General features: G+C 35.0%; 1 protein-coding gene and 1 pseudogene across 1 annotated transcript in view; one reads left to right on the top strand and one right to left on the bottom strand.

The window, feature by feature from the left end:
* Positions 1-18,425, bottom strand: part of FAM19A4 (family with sequence similarity 19 member A4, C-C motif chemokine like) — a 196,122-nt gene that overhangs the window by 59,944 nt on the left and 117,753 nt on the right. The gene's annotated exons all lie outside the window — the stretch shown is intronic.
* On the top strand, positions 1,853-2,621 carry LOC105886563 (annotated as a pseudogene).

Raw genomic sequence — 18,425 nt, 5'->3', positions numbered from 1 at the left:
AAAAAAAAAAAAAAAAAAAAAAAAAAAACTTAGGATAAACTTAACCAAGGAGGTGAAAGGCCTCTACATAGTACAAGAAGACCTATTACATAAAATGCTGATGGAAAAAAAAAAAAAAAACATAGATGCACTCCTTGTTTATGGCTTGAAAGAATCAATATTGTTAAAAATGTCCATTCAACCTGAAATAATCTACAGATTCAGTGCAATTCCTATCAAATTTCAAAGTCATTTTTATAGGATTTTTTTAAAGCCTAAAATTTATATAGAATCAAAAAAGTGTCCAATAGCCAAAGCAATGCTAAGCAAAAAGAACAAACCTGGAGGCATTACATACCCAATTTCAAATTATACTAAAAGGCTATATTAACAAAAACAGGATGGTACTGACATAAAAGTAGACAAATGAGCAATGGAACAGAATAGAGAACCTGGAATTAAGACCAGCTACCTACAACTAACCAATCTTCAACAAAGCAGACAAAAGTATACACCAGAGAAGGTATACCCTATTCAATAAATGGTGCGGGGAACATTGGATAGCCTCATGCAGAAGAAAAAAACTGGATCCCTATCTCATTCCATATATAAAAATTAACTCAAGATGACTTAAATGCAAGACCTAAAAGTATAAAAATATTAGAAGAAAACCTAGTAAAACTATCCTTGACACTGACCTACACAAAGAAATTATGACTAAAACTTTAAAAACAAATACAACAGAAACAAAAATAAATAAATGGGACTAATTAAACTACAAAGGTTCTGCACAGCAAAAGATAAAAACAATAGAGTAAATAGACAACATACAGAATGGGAGGAAATATTTGCAAGCTATATGTCTGACACAGGCCTAATATTCAGATATATAAGGAACCCAAATCAGCAAGAAAAAAAACAAATAGCTTCATTAAAAAAGTGGGCAAAGGACATAAACAGGTATTTATCAAAAGAAGAGAAGCAAACTGCTAACAAACATACAAAAAAAAAAAATACTTAACAGCACTAATCAATCATTCCCCTAATCATTAGGGAAATGCAAGTTGACATACCACTTTACCTCTGTCAAAATGATCACTATCAAAAAGTCAAGAAATGATAGATGCTAGCGTCAATGTGGTTAAAAGAGAACACTTATACACTGTTGGTGGGACTGTTAATTAGTACACAGCAATCTCACTCCTGGAGTTATACCCCCTCAAAATAACTCATTGTATAAAAAAAGATACCTGCACCCATCTTTATCACAGCATAATTCACAACTGTGAAGTTATGGAACCAATCTAAATACCCATCAACCAAAAACTGAATTTAAAAAATGTCATGTATGTATATATGCCATTACATACTGCTCAGTCATCAAAAAGAATGAAATATTTAATGTTTTTGCAGAAGTTTGGATGGAACTATAGGCCATTATTCTAAGGGAAGTAACCCAGGAACTAAAGCCAAACACCACATGTTCTCACTTATAGGTGGGAGCTAAACAACAGGTGTGCAGGGTCACACAGAGTGACTTAATGGACACTAGGGACTCAGGAGGGGGAGGGAGAGAAGGAGCTGTAGGATGAAAAATTTTATTTGGTACAATATACACTACTCAGGTGATGGGCATGTTAAAATCCTAGACTTCTCCCCTAAAAAAAATAATTATACCTACAAATAAACAAAACATTTAGAATCAGGAAAACATCCAAGAAAGGAAATGCTGTGTATTAACAGAAGTTTAGAGCACTCCCTGGGCTGCCAGAGGACGTGGAAGCCACGTGCACACTGGACAAGGCTAACTGCACTTCCAGAAGCTGAGAATAGGCTCACTGAGGCAGTGTCCTTGGTTTCTGGTGAGGGCACTATGGGAACCACTGAATCTGTGGCCCCAGAGCAGAGTGGCAAGAAAAAAACGTTGAACAAAATTACTGCTGTTGTCTTCTTTTTTGTCAGGCTAGTTGAAAAATGTGGTAAGTTGAAAAAAGAGGCAGTTGAAAAATTCACTGAGAAATTGACTCTAATAACTTCAAGAAAAATACAAAAATCACTGATATTTGGAAAAACTATGAAAAGGACAGGCTGATAGATGCATTCGCGTCAGTAGGCTTCAGAGAATTGAACCTGATGTCCTAAAAGCTGTGACAACAGCTGCATCTTGTGGAGTGACCTGGGCGGACCCATGTGAGGTGTGCTGACAGTATGGAAAGAAAAACAAAGCATTCATCGTTGCCAGCTTTGAAAATGAAGATGAGAACAAGATTGAGATCTCCAAGAAAGTTCCCAGGGCCCTTCATAAAGTTACCCCTGATTATCATTCAGGATCCTCTTCCTCAGATGAAGAAACAAGTAAGAGAGTGGAAGTGAAACCCAATTCAGTGAGTACAATACCAAGCCCTGTGTACCAGATTTCAGAACTGACGTTCCCACCTCTTTCGATGTGACATCCTTTGCCCAGAAAAGAGCCAGGAATGTACCCAGGGAATTGCCATCAGAGTCACCACCCTCCTCCTGTTCCATTTGGCTATCCAAATTGGGAAAGGAAGAATAAATGATATCGTCCAATTCCAGTGACATGGGTACCTCCTCCCAGAATGCATTGTGACCAGAATCACTGGATTACTCCTCACATATAGCACCTAACTAGCTTCTTTTGGTTTTGTTGGTGTCATGTTGAGAGAAAGGTAGAATAAACCTTACCAGGCATTGAAAGTTAAAAGTTTACACTAATGGCTCGGCACCTGTAGCTCAGGCAGCTAGGATGCCAGCCACATACACAGGAGCTGGCAGGTTTAAATCCAACACTGTGGCAGGCACCTGTAGTCCCAGCTACTTGGGAGGCTGAGGCAAGAGAATCGCTTGGGCCCATGAGTTTGAGGTTGCTGTGAGCTGCGACACCATAGCACTCTACCTAGAGACTCTGTCTCAAAAAAAAAAAGTTCACACTAATAGCAGAGAAATTAGATGGACCAAACCACCAAACTTATTTTTACAGAAGTTATTGAGAATAATCTTTGTTAAAACTTCATACATGCATTTTAGATATATTGGTATAGTTTAGAAAACTTTTTATTAAAGTTACAAGTGCCTGAGCTTTTACTATTGGATTTGAGTATTTATACACTATGCATCAATTCTGTTGGATAGGAGAACACTGTAGGAGTGGATGATCTGTTCTAGCACCTTTGAGCATTTACTTTATAAAGTGTATATAAATTATTTATACACAAGGAAATCTATTTTATGTTATTGTTTAGAAAAATTGTTTGAAATCATATAATTGCAAATAAAAAGTAGTTTGAGCCAAGAAAAAGGAGTTCAATCTATAGAACATTTGATCTATAACTGATGTATCAATAAATCAGAGTGTCTTCAATTGTTTAGAAATTAAATGTTAATAAAAAACAAAAAAAGAAAATAGTTGCAGCTGGACAGTGCCATGAGGGATACAGAAAGATGAGGCAATTGATTTCTCAATAAATGCCTGTATTACTTTGATAAATTTGACTTTCCATTTTGAAATATAACCAGACAGATGATCTCCAAGACCACAGTATCTTACATTCATAGCTAAATCCTTATGTACATACAATATATATGTACATATTTCATACGTAAATATGAACTTACATCTGCATACAAACACAAGAATTAACTTTTTGCATTTGATAACCACAGTAGAACCTCTGTAAGTTGACTACCAAAAGGACTGTAACCAACTGGTCAAAATAGGGCAGTGATCAACAAAAAGAACTAGGCTACTGTACTGATACCTATATGTGGCACATGTCTGCTGCATGTAGTGGTCAACTATGGAGTTTCTACTATATTTGAAAAAATCCTTACACTTTCTATTTTAAATAATTTTTTACCTATAAGGCCAAGATTATTTTCAGATAAAAAATACTGCCTTTATGTGCTACATTTTTTAGATTGACTTAAGCAGACACATACCCACGTGCACATACAACTCCTTCTAAGAATACTAACAATTGTTAAAATCTCCAACACATAAGACCCCAAAAGCACAGGCAACAAAAGCAAAAATAGACAAATGGGATTACATCAGATTAGAAAGCTTCTGTACAGCAAATTAAACAATCAAACAGTGAAGGGACAACCAACAAAATGGGAGAAAATATTTGCAAACCATACTTCTAAAAAGGGTTAATATCCAGAATATATAAAGAATTCGATAGAAAAAAAAAGAAAAATGGTCAAAAAAATTCAAATGGATATTTCTTGAAAGAAGATATATAAATGGTCAATGGGAAAATGAAAAATGTTCAATATCACTAATCATTAGGGAATGTAAATCAAAACCACAATGAGACAGACATCACCTCAATTAGAATGGCTATTATCAAAAATATAAAAACAAACAAACAAAAAGTGTTGGCATGGATTAGAGAAGGGGGAAATTGTAAACACTGTCAGTAAGAATGCAAATTAGTACAGTTATTATTTAAAACAATATGAAGGAGCCTCAAAAACTTAAAAATAGAACTACCATATGATCCAGCAATCCCTCTACTGGGTATCACCTAAGGAAATGAAATTAGTATGTGAAAGAGAGATCTACACTTATGTGTTTACTGCAGCACTATTCACAATAGCCAAGATATGAAATCAACCTAAGTATCCATCAACAGATGAATGGATAAACAAATGTGGTATCCACATTTGTGGTATCCACAATGGAATGCTATTTAGCCATAAAAAAGAATGAAATCCTGTCAGTGATGGCAATATGGATAAATCTGAAGTACAGTAAGTTAAATGAAATAAGCCAGGCACAGAAAGAAATACTGCATGATGTTACTCTTATGTGGAATCTAAATAAGCTGGTATCATAGGAGTAGAGAGTGGAACAGTGGTCACCAGAGGCCAAGGACAGAAAGAAAGAGAGGAAGATAGGGAGAAAATGATCAACAAGTACAAAGTAACAGTTAGATGGGAGAAATAAAGCCCGGTGAATGGTAGGGTGACTGATTAACAACATTGTAATGTGTATTTCTAAATAGCCAGAGAGAGGATTTTAAATGTTCTTACCATAATAATAAATGTATGAGGTGAAGAGTATTCTAACTACCCTGATTTGATGTTCACCCAATGGATACACATAATGAAATGTCACACTCTACCACATAAATACATACAATTGTTATGTATCCATAAAAACAAACAAAAAAAATCCTTCAAGACAAAAGTAAAAAGCCCACTGAGTAATGCCATAACAATATTTAGTTGATATTAACAACCTTTTCCCGTGTATCATCTGTCAGGCTATAAACTCCACGAGGGTAGGAAACATAACTCCTTTATTCAGGATGGATCCCTATAGTAAGCAGTCAGTAAATTCTTTTTAAATTAAGAAGTTAAGCCTTTAATCCTCTTGTTCATACATACATATTAGCTTACACTAATATGAGAAAACAAATGCCATGTAAAAGCTATATCTGTGGCCGACAAGCTTACCAAGAGTATCTTTCTATCATAAACACCCAGGAAAGATGTGCCTGCATGACACTGTGCCCCTCCTCTAGGCTAGCTGGATAATCAGACACATTAAAACCACGACCAAAAAATGCAAATATAATCCTATCTAAATGATAAAGTTGTTATATTTTGAATTTGTTAGTTCTTTTGTTTGTTTGTTTTTCTTATACCTCTTAGGTAATACACAGACGAAAATACCTTCCTCCTAAAAATATGATGGCTTTAGGAATGATGCCCTAAGAAATTAAAAATTGGGCTATTTGTACAGGGTATGCATTGTAAATGCTGTAAGGGTAGAAAAGTTTATGATATCCCAGGAGAGGTTGGTGACATGTTTTGGAAGTACTCAGTAAGAGTCTAGTGGAACATTCCACTTGCTAATAATGGTTATCTTCAGGGAATGTGACTGAGGAAGATAATTTTTGGAATAAGCAAGCACTGATTTTAAAATGAAAGAAAATGAGGCTGGGGGCAGTAGCTCCTAACTATAATCCTAGCAAGCTGGAAGGACCAGGAGGATTGCTTGAGGACAGGAGGTCAAGACCAGCCTGAGCAAAAGAGAGTCCTCATCTCTACAAAAACAAAACAAACAAACAAACAAACAAATAAAAATAGAAACATTAGCCAGACATAGTGGTACGTACCTGTAATCCCAACTACTTGGGAGTCTGAGGCAGGAAAATCACTTGAGCCCATGAGTTTGAGGTTACAGTGATTATCCCACTGAACTCTAGCTGTGGTAACAGAGCAAGATTCTGTCTCAAAAACAAATTAATTATTTAATTAAATTAAAGAAAATGGAAAGCCATTTTAATAACTGAAGTAAACAAAGCAGAACATCTCTTAACCAATGTTCTAAAAATAGCTGTTTTCAAACTAGGGTTTGTGAACTCCTCTTTTCAAATTTCCAACAGGTATTGCCACAGACAGCTTTAATGAATCAAATCCAGATTATCCTTCATACACTTTATTCAATTGTGCCAATAATGGAGTCATATGCCTTCTCTCAGGACCCACCTCACTTTCTCCCATTTTATAAAAAACAAAACAAACAACAACAACAAAAAACCAATAATTTTTGTGCAACCCATATCTTATTAAGGTACTAGAAGTAAATGTTTCTGGATTAATATGCAACAAAATGAATTTAAAACTATGGTGTAATCAAAAGTTCCCCCAAAATCATTTCATTAACAAATAAAATTCCAATAAAACTTTACTAATAAGAAAGAAACTTAGATGTCATCTTTAAAAATGCAAAGGGATATAGAGTTATAAAGAACACTACATTACCAATGCCTCCTCACAAAATTTTGATGAATTACCAAAGCACAATGAATGGTCTCATGCAGGGAGAGCAAGAGTTGAGCTTTATAGTTACTAAAATTGAGTGTTGCCAAATTTGTAGTAAAACTGGAATTATGTGACCTAATTTAATATTATGTAAACCAAGAGAGTGGCTTCTTCTCCAAAAAAGAATCCAAATGCTTGGAAAGACCAAAGGCAAGTTGTAGAAAATGTAATCAAATGAAGTGTGGGCAAAACAGTAATGAAAGGGAGAGATATGTGCTTTTTTATCTAGTCAGCCAGCCTATGCCTCTTGGTGGGGAATTTAAGCAATTCACATTTTTTGAGAGAATTGATAAGTATGGTGGAATTCTGTTCATCTTACTTTGTGGAGGTCCACCACATAGTTTTATCTCTTGTGCCATCATGAAAGCTAAGTTTTATTCGTTAGTTTCTATGTCCCTTACTTTGGTAGTGTTCCATTATGATAGTCATTGAGAAGAACAATTCTGAGGATGGAAAAAGCAGAGCTAAAGTCATGGCAAAATTATTTAATGTTTACATGTCAGTAAAAGATTTTATTTCTCTGTTGAATATGAAACTTAGTTTAGCTGGGCACAGAATCCTGGGCTGAAAATTGTTTTGCTTAAGAAGGTTAAAGGCAAATGACCACCCTCTCCTCTGGCTTGAAAAGTTTCAGTTGAAATGTCCACTGTCACCCTGATAATTTTCCCCTTGTAGTAAGAAGTTGCTTATGCAACTTATGCAGCTTATGCCCAGCTGCTTGTAAAATTTTCTTTCATTTTGACTTTGGCCAAGTTACTTACAATGTTTCTAGCAGATGCTTTGTTTGAATTAAGTCATCCTGAGGTTCTGAAACTAGTATCTGCAGAATTTATGAGTCTCTAGCAATGCTTGGGAAATTCTGAACCATGATGTCCTAAAGTAGAGAATTCATACTTTTGGGACCCTCTTCTTCTCCTTTAGGAGTCCCTATGATTCACAAATTTGTGCATTTTGTATAGTCCCACATCTTTCTTGGTTCTGCACTTACTCTCTTCTTTTCTGCATCTTTGAATTCTTGGGTTAGTTCAAAAGTCTTGTCTTTGATTACTAAGATTCTTTCTTCTCCATGTTCTACTCTATTGAAGAGACTCTCTACTGCAGTGGTCCTCAACCTTCCTAACGCTGTAACCCTTTGACAAAAGGGTTGCGACTCACAGGTTGAGAACCACTGCTCTACTGTGTTGTGAAACTCCTCGAATGCCTCTTTAAATTCCTTGAGTTCTACTATATCTTTCAATAATTATGTCCAGAGCCTTGGTGACATTGTCTTCAATGTCACTGTTATCTTGAGATAATTTTTTACTTCTTTTTGGATTTCATTTTCCATCCTCTCCTCAATTCCATTCATCTTCTTTGCCACCCGTAATCTGAATACTATTTCTGTCATTTCAACAATTTCTCTATGGATGGCATTTTCATAATCTCCCTTGTAAACTCCTCTGATTTTCCACGTTGACAGGGCTATTCTGCTGATTCCTCCCCATGAGTATTTTCAGTTCATTTATATATTTATCATACTTTTTTAGTTGAAATGTTAAGTTCTCCTTAAATTTTTATTGAGTGATAATCTAGTTAGAGTCCCTTAGGCAATACCCAGGAGAACAGCTTGGAAACTAAAACTGTCAGGGTGTAATCAAATCCAGAGGCCCCAGAATATGGAGTCTGCCCCTTCTTTTCACTATTGATTCATCAAATGAGCCTCAGTTTTCACCTGCGATCCCTCCAGCACACAGGCTCCCAAAGCTTCGCCTCAGGGCTGCAGTGTGTGAGCATCTCTGAAAACCAGTCTTGCTATCTCCAGGTTAGGCAGGACCCCAGGTGACTCCCCCAGAGCAGGAGCAGCTCCATACATGATGTATTCAGGAAAATCATCTAAACTCTAAGGACAAATATCTGCCTACTTATTTGAAGATACAATCACATTTAAACCAATACAAATAAAGAAAGACAAAGAAAGACACTATGTACTGGTGAATGGAACAATACAACAAGAAGACAATTCAATCCCATATATATATGCACCCAACTTAAATGCTCCCAGATGTATAAAATGTACCCTAACCAATCTAAACAATATGATATCCTACAGCACCATAATAACCGGGGACTTCAACACCCATCTGACAGAACTAGACAGATCCTCCAAGCAGAAATCAAACAAAGAAGCAATGTACTTAAACACAACTTTAGAACAAATGGGCTTAACAAACATGTACAGAACATTCCATCCCAATAAAATTGAATATATTTTCTACTCATCAACCCATGGATCATCCTCCAAAATTGATCATATCTTAGGGCACAAACCAAATCTCAACAAATTTAAAAGAATAGAAATTATACCTTGTATCTTTTTGGACCACTATGGAATGAAAGTAGAACTCCAACAAAAATCTTCATCCCTACTTAAGTGAAAATAAAAATGAAAAAAATCTTATGCTGAACAATAGCTGGGTCATGGAGGAGATAAAGAAGGAAATCATTTGATTTCTCTACCAAAATGATAATTAAGCCACAAGCTATCAAAACCTGCAGGATACTGCAAAGGCAATCCTAATAAGGAAATGTATTGTATTAAATGCCTACAACCAAAAAACAGAAAAAGTACACATCAACAACCTAATGAATTGTCTTAAGGAGCTAGAAAAGGAAGAGCCATACAATTCCAAACCTAGCAGAAGAAAAGAAATTACAAAAATTAAAATCATATTTAAATGAAAACATAATAACTATTTATAAGATCAGTAAAACAGAAAGTTGGTTCTTTGAAAATATTCATAAAATCAACAAGTGCTGACCAGATTACAAACAGAAAAGTAAGATCTCTAATAACTTCAATCAGAAGTGAAAAGGGGAAACAGTAACAGACACCACTTAGATACAAAAAGATCATCATTAAGTACTATGAAAAACTCTATGCCCAGAAATTTGAAAACATGGAGCAAATGGACCAATACCAATGGAATCACACCACTTCCATAATCTCAACCAGAATGAATTAGAAATTTTGAACAGACCAATATCAAACACTGAAATTGCATCAACAATACAAAATCTACCAAAAAAGAAGAGTTCTGGAACAGATGGTTTCACACCAAAATTCTACCAAACCTGCAAAGAGGAGCTTGTACCTTTATTGTAGAACCTATTCCAAAACATAGAGAACGAAAGAACCCTAACCAACCTATTCTACAAAGCAAACATCACCCTGATGCCAAAATCAAGAAAGGAACCAACAGAAAAGGAAAACTACAGATCAGTATCATTAATGAATATCTATGCAAAAATATTCAATAAAATCCTAGCAAACAGTTGCTACACATTAAAAAGACTATACATCATGATCAGATAGGCTTTATGCCAATGATACAAGGTTGCTTCAACATACGCAAATCCATAAATGTAATTCACCACATAAATAGAAAGAAGCAAAAACAAAGACCATATGATACTCTCAATAGATGCAAAAAAAGCATTCAACAAAATTCATCATCCTTTTCTGACAAGAAAATTTAAGAAAATAGCATAGATGAGACATTTTTTAAACTGATAGAAGCCATCTATAACAAACCCATAGCCAATATTGTACTGAATGGAGTAAAACTGAAGCTTTTCCACTTAGCACTGGAAACAGAAGGATATCCACTATTGCCACTGTCATTCAACATAGTGCTAGGAGTCCCAGATAATGCAATCAGGCAAGAGAAAGCTATCAAGCATATTCAAATGGAGAGAAAGGAGGTCAAATTCTCACATTTTTCTGATGATAGGATTTTAACTTAGAAAATTCCAGGGAATAAACCACAAGGCTACTGTAAGTGATCAAGGAATACAGTAACATCTTGGAATATAAAATCAGTGTCCATAAATCAGTAGGCTTCATATAGTCCAATAACAGTTAAGCTGAGAATCAAATCAAAGACACAATATCCTTCATAATATCTTCAAAGAAAATGAAATACCTGAGAATATACCTAACAAAGGACATTAAGGATCTTTACAGAGAGAACTATAAAACCCTGAAAGAAGAAATAGCAGAAGATGTTAACAAATGAAAGAATACCATGCTCATGGCTGTGAAGAATCAACATTATTAAAATGTCCATACTACCCAAAGCAATCTACAGATTCAATGCAATCCCCATCAAAGTACCAACGTACTTTGAAGAACTTGAAAAAACAGTACTTCATTTCATATGAAGCCAGAAAAAAAACCCTGAATAGACAGTGCAATTTTAAGAAATAAAAAGAAATCTGAAAGTATCATGTTACCAGACTTCAGGTTATACTATAAATCTCCAGTGATCAAAACAACAATTTTGTACTGGCACAAAAATAGAGATATAGATCTATGCAATAGAGAACCTAAAAATGAACCCAGCTACATATCACCATCTGATCTTTGATAAACCAAACAAAACATTCCCAATCCCAATTTAATAAAAGGTGCTGAGAGAACTGGTTAGCCACATGTAGAAGACTGAAACTAGATCCACACCTCTCATCACTTACAAAAATTGCTCTTGCTGGATAAAAGATTTACATTTAAGACACAAAAAAATAAAAGTCTAAAAGAAAGTGTGGGGAAAACTCTTAACATTGGCCTGGGAAAATAATTTATGAAGAAGACCTTCTTGGCAACTGCAGCAACACCAAAAACAAATGAATAGGACATGATCAAGCTAAAGAGCTTCTGCACAGTTAAGGGTATGATATCAAAAGCATACGGACAACCTTGACAATGGGATAAGATGTTTGCATACTACAAATCTGACAAAGGGCTGAAAACTACATCTATAGCGAACTCAAACTAATCAACAAGAAAAAGCAAAAAAATCCCATTTATAAGTGGGCAAAAGATATGAACAGAATCTCCTCTACAGGCAGATGAATGGCCAACAAACACTTGAAAAAATGCTCATCATCTCTAATCATCAGAGAAATGCAAATCAAAACCACCTTGAGATATCACCTAACTCCAGTGAGATTAGCTTACAACACAAAGTCACAAAGCTGCAAATGCTGGCGTAGATGTGGAGAGAAGGGAAGAATTTTACATTGCTGATAGGATTGCAAACTAATACAGCCTCTATGGAAAGTAGTAGGGAGAATCCTCAAAGACCTGAAAGTAAACTTTCCATTTGATCTCACAATCCCATGGCTAGGTATCTACTCAAAAGAAAAAAAGTCATTTACCATAAGGACATTTACACTAGAATGTTCATCATAGCTCAATTCACAATTGCCAAGACATCGAATCAACCCAAGTGCCCAACAACTCATGAATAAATAAACTGTGGTGCATGTATAGCATGGAATACTATTCAGCCATGAAAAAGGATGGGAGACTATACATCTTTTATATTTACCTGGATGGAGTTGAAGAACATTCTTCTTATAAAGTATCAAAAGAATGGGAAAGCACTATCCAATCAATGTATGCAATACTAATATGAAGCCAATAGACAAACAACTACACCCCCACATGAGAGAAAAGCACAATTAAATCAAGTAGAGAGAAGTGGGGAGGAGATAAAGAAGAAAGAGGAGAAGAAAGGGGAATTAGTAAGCTCTTACTAATGGGCACAATGTACAGGTAAACAGCACACCCACCCCCTAGGTGAAGAGCTCAACAACTTGAACTTTATCTAACAAAAACAAATAATACAACCTAATCATTTATACTCTTGTATTAATCTGAAATAAAAATAAATAAATAAATTTTTTAAAAGGGAGAGACAAAGTTTCCTTTATTTTTTTTTAATTCTCTAAAGCTTCACAAGTGTATGATGTCCATACTTCATTTTAACAAAAATCTTGGAAATCAGGGATAACAGTAGGTGAGCTTTATGAAGGCAAGACCATATGAAAAGGAAATATTACATCCATGCTCAAAGACAAGACCTTGATATTAGAAAAGGAAATATTAGATCCATGCTCAAAAGAAATATTAGAAATAATAACATAATAAAAGGAAATATTAGATCCATGCTCAAAGAAATCAAATGGTTGATAAATAAATGTACCTTTAGGAGTATTCAGTTCAAATAAAATACTTAAGACCTATGTGATGGTCATTTTTAGGAATCAATTTGAATAGATGAAGGAATACCTAGAAGGCTGCTACAATATTATTTATGGGTATGTCTGGGAGGATATTTCCAGAAGAAATTTGGCATGTGAGCCAGTAGACCAAGCAGAGTAGATCCCTCTCAATGTGGACAGACACTATCCAATCAGATGGGGACCTGGACAGAACAGAAATGCAAAGGAAAGGTGAACTCTTGCCCTCTCTTTCTTGGAGTTTATTATAAAGGATAAACAAGGGTCCTAGATGTGGAACTTCCACACCCTTTTCCCGTTGATTCCAGGTGGGATACCCTCCTGAAACATCAACCAGGAATCTCCACCAGGCTTTAGTATCCAGGTTTTTTTTTAATCAGAATTTTATTACTTAGGCATAACTGATTAAATCACCATCCATGTGACTGAGCCCTATCTCTAGCTCCCTTCCTCTACCTGGGTACTCCAACCCTCTAGTTTCATGCTGGGTCTTTCTGGTAACCTGCCCCCAACTGAATCATAAGGACCCACTGTGAGCCACCTCTGTAGCTTAACAAAGACACTTCTACCACGGACAAATCCTAAGGGTACTTTTTTTTTAACTTTGTCCCAGGAACCAGGGATGAAGGCCAAATACATTCTTTATTATACCTGCCAGGTAAATTAAAATGGGAGAATGAGGACAATTTAATTAAATTTTTAATGAAATTTTAGGTTGAGAGAAGAAGATTAAGCATAGAGAAGCTTAAGAAGAGGTAAGGGCAGGAAAGCAAGAAGAAAATGAACAGTGATAGCAAGTGAGAGATTTACTCAAAGAGCAAATTACAGGCTGAGATCAGACCATGTTGTCAACATGTTTTTCTCAAGAACACTTTTATTCAGAAGCAAAGCTCCTGGAGGGACAGACCAAACTAAAATGGACTGTGTTTGTTCATCCAAAAGATAAGCTATAACAATCACATTAGGCTCCAGGGTAGAGGTTATAGAAGTTAGCAATAAATAAATATCTCCTTCCCAAGCTCCAGTCTTGGAAAAAAGTATTTCCAAGTATTGGAAAAAAATATCTCCAGTATTGACTTGGAAAGGAAGTGTTCAGAAGGAGAAATTCATGCCTTAGAATAGCCTACTATCATCAACTACCAAAAAAAACCCTGGAATTCACAAACTAGGTCAAATACTAACGTTTACAGCATAATGGTAGTACTACAGAATTCTTTCATTCTGTTACAAGTATTAGGCAGACAGTAATCTCCCCACACTAATGTAAGAGACTATGCTTTATTGAGTGTTTAATATACATTCTTGAATTTGAAATGGCTCTTGAAGTGGATAAAAATAAAGATAACACCATGAACATAGAGGTATTCCTTATGGAAAATTCTCTTCATACTGTATACTCTCAAACAGCAATATTAGACAGTAAACCAAGATAATACAATATAAAATACCAATAAAGTTTAGGCATGCAACCTGAATCCTGCTTTTTCCCCTTAATAGCACATATGTGACAAACAGCAGAGCAAAGCTAAATTAATCAACAAACGTTATTAGGACAACTAGATAGCCATTTGATAAGAAATAAATTTGAATTAATATACAATGCTATATGTGAATACATGCTCCAGGTGAAAGAAAAATTTTGATATACAATAATAAAATGTAAATGCTACAAGAAAATAGGAGAAACTCTTTGTTGTTGTTGTTTTATAATAGGAAAGCCCTTTCTAATCAAAACAAAATCAGAGGCATGGGGAGGACAATTATATTTGACTCTGTCAAAAGGAAAAAGTGTCACTAAATGTTTGTGATGTAGCCTGAAGTCTGGTAAAGTGATGCCTCCCAAATTTGTTATTATTTCCTAAAATTGTGTCGGCTATTCAGGGTTTTGTTCTGGTTCCATACAAAACATGAAACTATTTTTTAAAAACTTTAAAGTATAACGTGGGTATTTTAATGGTGACTTCCTTATATCTGTAGATTTCTTTAGGTAATAGAGACATTTTAACAATGTTGATTCTTCCAAGTGACAAGTATGATACATTCTTCCATCTGTTAACATTTTTTTCTGCAATTTTTTTAATCAGGGTTTCAGAGTCCTCTCTGTAGAGATCCTTCACATCCTTTGTCAAGTATATTCTGAGGTATTTCATTTTCTTTGATACTACCGTAAAGGGTATTATGTCTTTGATTTGATTCTTGGCTTGACCATTGTTAGCATATAGGAAGGCTACTGATTTGTGTACATTGATTTTATAACCTGAGATGTTGCTATATTTCTTCATCAATTCCAGAAGTCTCATGATTGAGTCCTTGGGATTTTCTAGGTATAAGATCATATCATCAGCAAAGAGCAGTAGTTTTACTTCCTTTGTCCCCATTTGGATACCCTGATATCTCTTTTTGATTGCATTAGGTAGAACTTCTAACATTACATTGAATAGCAGTAGCAATAGTAGACATCCTCATCTGGTTGCTATTCTAAACCAAATGCTTTGGGTTTTCTCCATTCAATATGAAATTAGGCATGGATTTGTCATAGATAGTGCCTATCAGTTTAAGTAATGTCCCATCTATGCCTATTTTCTTAAGTGTTCTTATCAAAAAAGATGCTGGATTTTGTCAAATGCTTTTTCTGCATCTATTGAGAGGATCATATGGTCTTTGACTTTATTTCTAGTTATGTGATGAACTATGGTTATAGATTTGTGTATACTCAACCAGTGCTGCATCCCTGGGATGAAGCCCACCTGGTTGTGATAATTTTTTTTTTTGAGGTGTAACTGAATTCTATTTGCTAAGATTTTATTATTTTTGTGTCACTGTTCATTGATGATATCAGTCTGTAGTTTTCTCTTTTTGTTATGTCCTTTCCTAGTTTTGGTATCAGGGTGATATTTGTTCCATAGGAGTTGGGTAGGGTCTTTCTCAATGTTTTGTAATAGATTTTGCAATATAGGTACCAACTCTTCTTGGGAGGTTCTGTAGAATTTTGGTGTACAACTGTCTAGTCCAGGACTTTTTTTCTTGGGAGTTTTTTATTGTTGTTTCAATTCTGGTGCTTGGTTTTGGTTTGTTCAAGAGTTCCACTTCTTCCTGGATAAGTCTAAGGAGGTAGTATGATTCCAGGTATGTGTCTATTTCCATCACAGTTTCAAATTTCTAAGCCATAGAAATTTTGGTAGTATTGAATAATGATATTTTATATTTCTCCAGTAACTCTCATTACTTCCCCTTTTTCATTTGTGGCTGATGTTATTATAGATCTTACTTTTCTGTTTCTAGTTAATCTGGCCAAGGGTTTATCCATTTTATTTCTCTTTTCAAAGAACAAACTTCTTGTTTCATTAATCTTCTAAATGATTCATTTGTTCTCAATTTCATTTAGTTCTGATCTAATCTTGGGTATTCCTTTTCTTATGCTGGGGTTGGGGTTGGGGTTGGATTGCTCTTCCTTTTCCAGATTCTGGAGATGATTCATTACATTGTTGAATTGTACTCTTTCTGATTTCAGGATGTGAGCATTTAATGTGATAAATTTCCCTCTCGGGATTTCTTTTGCAATATCACACAGGTTTTGATAGGTTATGGCCTCATTGCCTCATTTTGTTAAAGGAATCTAATGATTTCCTTTTTTATCTCCTCCTTGATCCAGCTATCATTCAACAATATGTTATTTAGTTTATATCTTTTTGTATGGGGGTGCTTCTGTTGGAATTGAGTCCTACTTTAATTCCATTGTGATCTGTAAAGATTCTATTTTTTTAATTTGTTGAGGTTTTATTTGTGTTCTAGGATATGATTGATCTTGGAGAATTATTCACAAAACTGATAAGAACATGTATATTCAGTAGTATTGGAGTGAAATATTCTACATATGTCTGTTAAGCCCATTTTTTCTAGAGTTGTACTTAAGGCCATAGATTCTCTGCTTAGTTTCCATTGAGGATCTGTCCAGTTCTGTGAGTGGGGTGTTGAGGTGCCCAGATAATACAGTGTTCAGACCAAATAAGGTTGGTATTGGCATAAAAATAGAAACATGGATCTATAGAACAGAACAGATAATCTAGCTATGAAACCAGACTCATATTGCCATCTGATCTTTGACAAACCAAACAAAAGCATACACTGAGAAGAGAATCCCTATTCAATAAATGTGCTAAGAGAACTGGTTAGCCACATGTAAAAGACTAAAACTAGACCCATACCTCTAACCACTTACAAAAATTAACTCATGATGGAGAAAACATTTAAATCTAAGACATGAAACTATAAAAACTATAGGAAAGTGTGGGGAAAACTCTTAATCATCTATTAATCTTCTAGGCCTAGGGAATGAACTTATGAAAAGGTTCCCACTGTCAAACACAGAAACAACAAAAATAAATAATGAGATCTGATCAAGTTACAAAGCTTCTTCACAGTTAAGGACATAATCAACAAAGCAAAGAGACAACTTTCAGATTGGGAGAAGACATTTGCATGCTATGAATCCAACAATAATAACCAGAATCTACACAAAACTCAAGCAAATCAACAAGAAAAGATCAAACAACCCCATTAAAAAATGGGCAAGGGATATGAACAGAAACTTTTCTCATGAAAACAAATGACCAACACATACATGACAAAATGCTCATTGTCCCATCAGAGAAATGCAAATCAGAACCATTTTGATACCACTTAACCCCTGTCAGAGTGTCCCACATCCCAAGGTCCCAAAGTAACAGAACTTGTGTACTGTTGGTGGGACTGTAAACTAGTACAGCCTCTATGGAAAGAAGTATAGTGATTTCTCAAAGAACTAAAAATAGCCCTTCCACTTGATTCTGCAATCCCATTGCTAGGCATCTATCCAAAACAAAAATAAAGTCATTTTACCATAAGGACATTTGCACTTGAATGTTTATAGTAGCACATTTCTCAAGTGCAAAGATGTGGAAACAATCCAGGTGCCCTTCAACACATGAATAGATTAATAAACTGTGGTATATGTATACCTTGGAATACTATTCAGCCATAAAAAGGAGGGAAATTTTATATCTTTTGTAACAACCTGGATGAATTTGATGAATTTGAAGAACATTTCCTAAAGTGAACTACCACAAGAATGGAAGGATAAACATCACATGTCCTCAGTACTTAATCACAACCAGTAGATTAACAACTACATGCTCATGTGAGAGAAAAACTCAATTAAATTCAAGTAGGCAAATGAGGAAGAAAGGGTTGGGTAAATTCCTACTCTATCGGTTTACATTGCATAGGTATTATTGCACATTTTCTGAATGAAAGGCATAACTACAACCCAAGACTTTAACCTAAAAAAAGCAAATTATGTAACCTAATTATATGCACCCCTACATTAATCTGAAATTTTTCAAAAAGGAAATATTGTGGTTAAATTTGCAGAAATAAAAATAAGCAAAGTTAAAACACAGAAGGAGGCCACATACCTGTCCTAAGAATATAGGAAGCTGCCAAAGAAAGGTACTCTAACCATAACAACAACAATAACAAAAACCTAG

Source organism: Otolemur garnettii, unplaced genomic scaffold (genome assembly GCF_000181295.1).
Source record: "Otolemur garnettii isolate 467f Iridium unplaced genomic scaffold, OtoGar3 scaffold00015, whole genome shotgun sequence".
NCBI lineage: Eukaryota > Metazoa > Chordata > Mammalia > Primates > Galagidae > Otolemur > Otolemur garnettii.
Note: the sequence above shows the minus strand (reverse complement) of the source record. Positions and strands in the feature narration are given on the sequence as shown.